This window comes from Hyperolius riggenbachi, chromosome 4, assembly GCF_040937935.1.
Source record: "Hyperolius riggenbachi isolate aHypRig1 chromosome 4, aHypRig1.pri, whole genome shotgun sequence".
Classification (NCBI taxonomy): Eukaryota; Metazoa; Chordata; class Amphibia; order Anura; family Hyperoliidae; genus Hyperolius; species Hyperolius riggenbachi.
In genome coordinates, this window is record NC_090649.1 from 406,276,186 (window position 1) to 406,285,149 (window position 8,964).

Genomic DNA, 8,964 nt, shown 5'->3' on the forward strand with positions numbered 1-8,964 from the left:
CAGAAGTCCGCTTATATAAGCAGGAGGGCAATTCACTTTAAGGTGCAGTATATATTGCTAATGGGAGAGTAGAGACAATCATGCAGTAAAATTACCGTGTCCGGAGAGCCAATTGCAACTCCTCATGGCTACTTCCGCTGTAGGGTCCTTTGCACTAGCACCCGGAGGGCTCACACCACCACCTCCTCACGGCTAATTGTCACTGCAAATTCCTATGAATAGCAATAGTGGTGCCCGGAGGGCTCTCACCACCTCCTCACGGCTAATTTCCACTGCTAAGTCCCGTGTAAGGCAAAACGATTCCCGGAGGGCTCTCACCACCTCCTCATGGCTGCAGGGTCCTCCTCACGATCCCCTCAGCTCCTACTGCCCGCTGTCTCATATCAATAGCAATATACAGTATACTGCACCTTAAAGTGAATTGCCCTCTTGCTTATATAAGTGGACTTTGAATCCTGGAGCTACCTGGGACATTCACACTGAAATACTGACATAAGATGCTAGCACGTCAGCGCAGCATGGATTTGAGCACAATGGCCACACTTCATTGAAAAGTTTTCCAATTGGAGATTACTCCCAGGAGTGTAACACAGCTGTATGTGTGGACATTGTATGAATGCTGAGTGTGTATGACACGGCCGGCTGTGTATGGTTAGGCTGTTTACACTCGGAACCTCACTTTTTCATGGGGGTTATTTGGGGGGATTTGTTACACAGATTTCAATAAAATATTATGTGTTTTAGTAGACCAAGTGGAACAATAAAATGCTGCAATTGCTGCAGTTCAATGGTCCATTTTGATGCTGCATAATTTTGGTTGAAATTTGCATTGAATTATTCGTACCTTACTGACATTCTCAAATTCCCACCATAGTCATAATCTATTGTCCCTATCAATGCCTATGGCCCACCAACTAATATATAAGTATGTTTTTGATACATGGGAGGTTACCAGGGGACCCAGATTAAACTCAAACCAATATAGGAAGATCCCTACGAACTTCATGAGCACTATACCATAAGCACACACAGCACACTTAGGTTGTGTACACATGCACAATTACTGGCTCCCACAGGGTGATCCTTGGTCATTCAGGTGACATTTTGGGACTGAGTACCAAGAGAGACACAACAGAGCTATGTTGCTGTGGAAGGGGGAGGAGGGATGATGGCATGGCGCACAATGAGAATGGCTTCCTGTGGGAGGGGTAAGGAGGGGAACAATGCACTTTGCCAAGATGATCCAGAACTCTCAGTGATGCTACGGGACAGCTGTATACATCTATATTCTTGGCAGAGACAGCCCAGACCAGCCACCTCAGCAGAGAACTCACTAGCACTTGCTTTAACCTTTAAAAAAGGTACAGACTAACCAGCAAGCTCATGGTGAATCAGAACTCATTGGAGTGTGTGAGGGGCTACAATGGTCCTAAAAGCCCCCTTACTAAATACTAAGGAAAACAAAAGTTTGCTTTCTTAAAACAGAAAGAATTTGCGATAATTCAGGTTGGAATGAGCTTGAGATGTCTCCCAGTGCATTACTGCGGAATATATGCAAATTAACCATTTTTACCCTTAGAAGCTAAACACACCTCCAGAACCGCTGGAATGCAATGATGTGCCAGCTGTTAATTTGTACAGAGCCATAATAATCCAACATGCATACAGACATACAGTTTTTTTTTTTTTTTTTTTTTTTTGCTTTCCTGACCCCTGCTGTAAGACAGCAGGGGCCCTGAATTCTGGGCTTAAGGCCGCATGCCCGGGAAAAATGGCGATGCATTGTACACCGCCACAAAACTGGGCATGCGGCGCCCTCTGGGTCCTTCGCAAAGGGAAGGACCCCTTAGGCTTCTCCCCCCTCTGAGCGAGAGCTCAGAGGGTTGGAGAGCCCTTCTCCCCTTGCCAGAGGCTCGGGGGGGCTTGGGCCCTCTCCTGCCCAAAGGCACGAGAGGACCCCCTGCCCCAGTTGTTGCCAACTGGGTTCATGTAACTAAGTCTTCCGGGAGGGAGATGCCCAAAGTGCAGCCCAAGGTAAGAACCTCTGGCCTCACAATGTGCGTGTCCCTGCCGGCTTTTAACTGTGGGTCTTTGGCTCTGGTCCCGAGGAGAACCTCTGGGCCCAAGTTTCAAAGAGCTCCACTTCAATCTCTCTGTGGCTCTTTGTCTGACGTGCGGTGCACAGCCAATGCCATGATCCACACATCCTCCAAAGTACCACAGTTTAAACCATACTTACCATTCAACAAAGCAACAGGGTGGGGGGGGGTGAGGGAGGAGGGTTGGGGTAGGGGAAGACAGACCTGAGGCTTTATTGAAGGACAACAAACAGTTAGGGAGGGGAGGAGGGAGGACTAGACAGACCTGAACTGATCAGTCGTCGTCATCTTCTGACTCCTCCAGGAAGTCCATGGTGTTGTAGTCCCGAAGCAGGCTGTGGATAAGTCTGCGGCAGTCCTCCATGGACATCTTTTCCCTCCGGTGTATCATTCTTTCCCTGGCACACCACACAGCGTCCTTAAAGCAACACATAAGGCGCCAAGCGTCCAGGATTCTCTCTTCTGAATGGCTGCCGTGGAAGAAACCATACATCACCGCACAGTGGGTTATTGCTCTCCTCGGCATCAGTCCTGAAAGTTCCGGCCTCAGTTCGTCCAGCAGCTCCTGTGCGTACTGGCAGTCCCAGAAAAGGTGCCAAGATGTTTCCTTGCCGCGGTTGCACAAGGGGCAGTGGCTGTGTTTGCACAGGTTCCTGGCATGCATGAAGGACCTCAGGGGCAGCCCCCCTCGGATGGCCATCCAGGACAGGTCTTTATGCTTGTTGGTAAGCTTCCTGGATGCCACATTCTTCCATACATACCTGGCGGCGCTGTCTGGCAGGCCTGGGGCGGACTCAACATCATCTCTGTCTCTGATGATCTTGTAGATCACCTTCGGCTTCCACAGGTCCGGGTTAACTCTCTCAAGCTGCAGCTCCTTGATGAACTTGAAAGCTTCCAAGTAGAACCAAGGAGTGTCCCAGTTGTAGGGGATGGAGCTGTCCCATTTGTCCCACCCTAAGGTTCTCCAGAGGGGAAGAAGGAAGAAACGGGTCATGGAGTTTCCTGCCGAGCCCTGTGCGTAGTCTGTAATCGTTCTGCGGGTGCAGTTGCATGCGAAGAAGACCCGGAGCATGGTGGAGATGTCGGGCACGCCCTTACCTCCCTTGCCGGGCTCCTTGTACATGACTGCCCGCTTGACTCTGTCCATCTTGGATCCCCAGATGAAGTAGAAAACTGCCCTTGTGATGGTCTTGCACGTGTCCGCCCTTGGTGGCCATGCTTGGGCTAGGTACTGCAGTACCAGAAGGATTCCGTTCCACAGGACCAGGGTTTTCCCTTCGATGGTAAGCTTCCTGAGGCTCCAGAGTCCAAACTTCTGCCTCATCTTTGCGAGTCTCTCTTCCCATGACTTCTGGGCAGCGCCTTCTGCTCCGAACCAGACTCCAAGAATCTTGATGAAATCCGGCTTGATGCTAAAGGGGACAGGTGCAGATGTAGACAGATGCCACTCTCCGAAGAGGAGGGCCTCCGACTTACCGCAGTTGACCTTTGCTCCCGAAGCCCGGACAAAGTCCTCACATGTCTGGACTAGCGATGCGATGGACTGCTGATCTGCGCAGAACACCGTCACATCATCCATGTAGAGTGAGCACTTGACCACCCGTCTCTCTGGTCCTGGTGCGGTGATCCCTATGATCTCTGGGTTCCGTCTGATGCATTCGGCGAAGAGCTCTATACAACAAACAAAAAGAAGAGGGGACAGAGAGCAGCCTTGTCTGACCCCGGAGAGAACCGGAAATGGGTCAGTCTTCCAGCCGTTCACCAGCACCGTACTCTCGATACCTGTGTAAAGAAGGTTAACATAGGAACAGAACATTTCTCCCAAACCAAACCTGTTGAGCACCTTGCAGAGGAACTCGTGGGATACCCGGTCGAACGCCTTCTCCTGGTCAATACTCACCAGGGCCGCACGGACGTTGCGGTCTTTGATGTAATGGATCGTGTCTCTGACGAGAGCCAGACTGTCCGCGATCCTGCGGCCGGGGATTCCCCAAGTCTGGTCCGGGTTGATGATCTGACCGATGACCCTCTTTAGCCGGTTGGCCAGCACCTTGGTCAGGATCTTGTAGTCCACATTAAGGAGGGAGATGGGCCTCCAATTTTTGAGGTCACACCTCTCTCCCTTCTGCTTATACAGGATCGTGACCATTCCTTCCCTGAGAGAAGGGGGTAACTTACCTACCGCCGCCGTCTCTTCGTATAGCTCCAACAGGTCCGGGCCTACCAGGTCCCACATTGCCACATAGAACTCTGCGGGGAGGCCGTCGCTGCCTGGGGTCTTACCTGAGCTGAAAGATCTGGCTGCGGAGTGAAGCTCCTCCAATGTCAGGGGTGCGTTGACTGAGGACTTACCTTCCTCGTCTACCGTTCTAGTGATTCCCGACAGGAATCTCTCGGTAGCCTCGCTGTCCGTGGTTTTCGGGGAGTAGAGGCTGGAGTAGTAGTCGGTGACCACTTTCATCACAGCCTCCTTCCCCTTCTTCAAAGCCCCGGACTCGTCTCTCAGCTCGACCAGGGGTGTGTGGCCTGAGTGAAGTTTCCTGAAAAAGAATGAGTTACATTTCTCACCTTTCTCCAGATTCTCCACCTTGGAACGGAAGACGTTACGCCTGGATTCCTCCTCGAAATGTCTTTTCAGGCATTTCTTGGTTTCCTCCAGCTCCTGCCTAACATCCCAACCACAATGGAAGAGGTCCTGCAGAGACTGCAGCTCTCGCTGCCGCCTTCTGAGTTCCCTCCTACGCTCACCTTCCTGTTGTCGACCCTTTTCCTGGAAGAAAAAGCGGAACCTCACCTTGGTGAACTCCCACCATTGTCCCACGTTGTCAAAACTGTCCTTTTCATCCCGCCAGGAGACATAGGCCTCTCTCAGCTCCCCCATAATCTGCTCATTTCCCAGCAGAGTGCAGTTCAGCTTCCAGGAGCCTGGGCCGGGGGGGAACCCGTCACCCAGGGCTGCCTGTAAGTTCACCGCTCTGTGGTCAGAGAAGAAACAGGGGACCATTGAGTGGTTGCTATGCCTCACTGCCTGGGAGGTGAAGATGAAGTCAATCCTTGAGCGCACTGAGCCATCTGGACGGGAACATGAATAATTCACAGACCCCGGACCGATGCTGCCCACCGCGTATCTCAGAGAGGCCTCCATCACCATCTCCCTGAGCAGCCGGGATGAAATGTCCAGCTTGGCTGCTGAGCCAGAGCTGCGGCCCTCCTCTTCCACCGGGCAATTGAAGTCGCCGGCCAACACTACCGCCCTGGAGGTGGCGAGATGAGGCCTCAGGGTCTGGAAAAGTTCCAGCCGCTCGTTCTTCCCAGGGGAGGCGTACACGTTGATGAGCCTAATCGGCTCTCCTGCCCATGAGCCGTCTATGACCAGAAGTCGGCCACAGACGAGCTCCTGCACAGTGTCAACCGTGAACTGCCTTCCCCTGATCAGAACGGCGACCCCCGAGGATCTGCAGTCGCCACCCCCTGACCAGAATGAAGGGCCGTGAGTCCACTCGGAGGAGAGGTGCCTGTATGTGCCAGCAGGGGGCAATGCACATTCCTGAAGGAAGAATACATTACCTTGCAGCCCAGACAGGAAGCTCAGGGTCGTCTGTCTCCTCAACTTGTCCTTAATACTTCTCACATTGATGGAAAAAATGTTAATTCCTGCCATCATGTAAAACATTTGGGGAAGAGAGAGATACCGTTAGGTAGGTGGGACGGGGTCCCTTAGTTACCTGTCCTGACGGGTGGATCCCTCTCCGGTGCCGCGCTCGATGCTGAGTCGTTGGTAGGTGAGAGATCCAAGTTCTCATCAATGATACCATCGGCTATAGCATTCCTGTAGTCGTCGATGTACTGGTCGAGCTCATCAAACACGTCCTCTCCATCGACTGCTATGTCCTCTTCGGTTTCCCCATCTGCCCCCAGTTCAATGGCCTTCTTCTTGGCCACATCTTCAGGGGGTGATGCGTCTTCCGCCTGTTTCCTTTTTCCCTTGGTGATGATCTCTGCGGGAGAGACAAGGGAAGAAGCCTCCTGGAGGGGAGGTGGAGGGTTAGGGGGGGGGGGGGGAGGGGGGGGGAGCGGGTGTGGTCTCGGTGAGTGGGGTTTGGGTGACCACAGGGGTTGGGGTAGGGGTCTGGGCTGGGGTGGGAGCGGTAGGATGGGCAGGGTTGGGGAGGGAGGGGTTGGGTGCGGAGGTGTGGGAAGGGTCGGGGGGTGGCTGTATCTTACCCTCCTGTGCCTTCCCTTTTCCTTTATCCTTCTGCTTCTCCTTCGGGGCTGCCTTTTGGGGTGGTGGTTTTGCGGCTGGCTGTGACTGTTTCACAGCGCCCATGGCAACCCTTCCGGCGTAGCTCTTGGCACGTTGCGGGCAGGCTGTGTACAGGTGGCCTGGTAGTCCACAGAGGTTGCAGCACCGCACTCGGGGGCAGTCCTTCGCCTCATGGCCAGTCACCTGGCAGTTCCTGCAGGCATGCTCTTTGCAGTTCCTTGCGATGTGGCCCAGCTTTCCACACTTCATACAGGTCTGAGGGATGTCATCGTAGCGGATGATGCCCGGTGAGTTCCCCAGGTTGAAGCTTGGGCTCAGGTGCTGAAAGCCGCCTGGCTTGCTGGAGTCCTTCCGCAGCCTGCAGATGACGCTCCACCTACCCGATCAGAATCCGTTGGAATCGAGGATCTGGGTGGGACCCTTCAGCACCTGGCAGAAGCGTCTCAGGTAGGTGGCGATGTCCGCTGCCGGTATGTGGGGGTTCCTCATCGCAATCATTATTCGTCTCTCCTCTCTCTGGATTGGGGAGTTTCCGTCGAACTTCCTGAAGGGCGAGTCGGGGCCTGCTGTGGAGAAGGCCTCCCAATACCTCCTACAGACTGTTTTGGATTGTTTGATCCTCATCAGTGCAGGGCATGGATTAATTTGGCTCTATGGAGTAGGGCTTGTAACACCAAGAGGTACAGACTAACCAAGCTCATGGTGAACCACAACTCATTGGAGTGTGTGAGGGACTACAATGGTCCTAAAAGCCCCTTACTAAAATACTAAGAAAAACAAAAGTTTGCTTTCCTAAAACAGAAAGAATTTGCGATAATTCAGGTTGGAGTGAGCTCGAGATATCTCCCAGGCACCACTGCTGAATATATGCAAATTAACCATTGTACCTAAGGGTACAATGGTTAATTTGCATATATTCAGCAGTGGTGCCTGGGAGATATCTCGAGCTCACTCCAACCTGAATTATCGCAAATTCTTTCTGTTTTAGGAAAGCAAACCTTTGTTTTTCTTAACATCTTAGTAAGGGGGCTTTTAGGACCATTGTAGTCCCTTACACACCCCAATGAGTTCTGGGTCACCATGAGCTTGCTGGTTAGTCTGTGCCTCTAAAATACTAAGGACAACAACAGTTTGCTTTCTTAAAACAGAAAGAAAAAAAGCTGACATTCCACTTTAACTGAAGACATGTTATTGGTATTTACTTTGTTTCTTTGTTGAGGTGCAAGTTCCAGCATGAAAATACAGTTTGTTTAGTAAGACAACCTTACAACATATGTTTACACTGATATCCACCAGCTGGTTTAAGCGCTTGGTCTTGACTGCTTTGACTCAATGGAAAAGGACACTTTCATTTTCTATTGTTTAGCCGGCTTTACAACAACATTTTGCATTGTTTCTTATCTGCAGATTTGCTCCCGCACATGAAGTGTCTGAGACCATTGCTGAAACAGGCTTTTACAATGGCAGTGATAAATTCTGCACATCCCGGCGCTGGTGACAACATACATTACCCAGCAGATAAGACACAGGCAGCCAGCAGTTTAGATGGAATAAAAGAGGGGAAATTTCAGGGCTGGAAATGGCAGATATGGCAGCCAGATAAAATCCATGGCTACATGAGAATCAGGAAATCAAGGCACGAGGGGAAAGGGAAAAATAATCACCCCATAGTAAATGTTCAGACAAGTGCAAGTGCATAGAGAATGAAGATTAAAGAATAACTCCAACCAAGGATTGAACTTTATCCCAATCAGTAGCTGATACCCCCTTTTACATGAGAAATATATTCCTATTCACAAACAGACCATCAGGGGGCGCTGTATGTCTGATATTGTGGTGAAACCCGTCCCACAAGAAACTCTGAGGACCGTGGTACTCCTGGCAGTTTCCTGTCTGTGAACCTTGTTGCATTGTGGGAAATAGCTGTTTACAGCTGTTTCCAACTGACAAAGAAAGCATGCAGCAGCTATATCACCTGCCAACAGTAAACATGTCACCATGTAATAAATGTCAGAATGTAAATCAGGGATTTAAAAGATTTTACAATGGGCAAACATTGACTAAATCATTTATACATAATTATTGTAAAAATGAAGCACTTTTTTATTACATTATTTTCACTGGAGTTCCTCTTTAAGTTATTCTCCCTTGACAGCTAAAACCAGACACTTCTTTCTCAAAAAGAGATATTTGGATGCGTGTAAGGCCCGGTTCACATTATACAGGATGAAAAATGGATCATATAAAAACTGATGCATTTAAAACGGATCAGTTTGTTACGTTGCCATTAGTTTTTCATCCATTGTTCCAGATCCAGCTTGCCCCATCACCCTTTTGGTATATCTTTTGCCATCACATTTGGTTTTGTCCGCTGTAGCTGGCACCACTGCTAGAGTCCGCTGTACAGGAGAAGCAACGGTATATGGATTGGAGCCCCAGCAGAAGGACACAAGCTCCTCATTGAATTGCAACAGACCAATGGCAATCCTACCTTAAACCAGGGAGACTTCTCATTGGTCTGTTGCAATCCAAAGGGAGACTGATGCTTGTGAGTGGGCTTGGATCTGTATACTGACACATCTCCCATGCAGTGGACTG

The 8,964-nt window shown here is 50.6% G+C and overlaps 1 pseudogene; it reads right to left on the reverse strand.

Moving 5' to 3' along the window:
- Nucleotides 1-5,819: 5,819 nt before the first annotated feature.
- Nucleotides 5,820-6,990, reverse strand: LOC137504833 (zinc finger CCHC domain-containing protein 3-like; annotated as a pseudogene).
- Between the last annotated feature and the right edge of the window lie 1,974 nt (nt 6,991-8,964).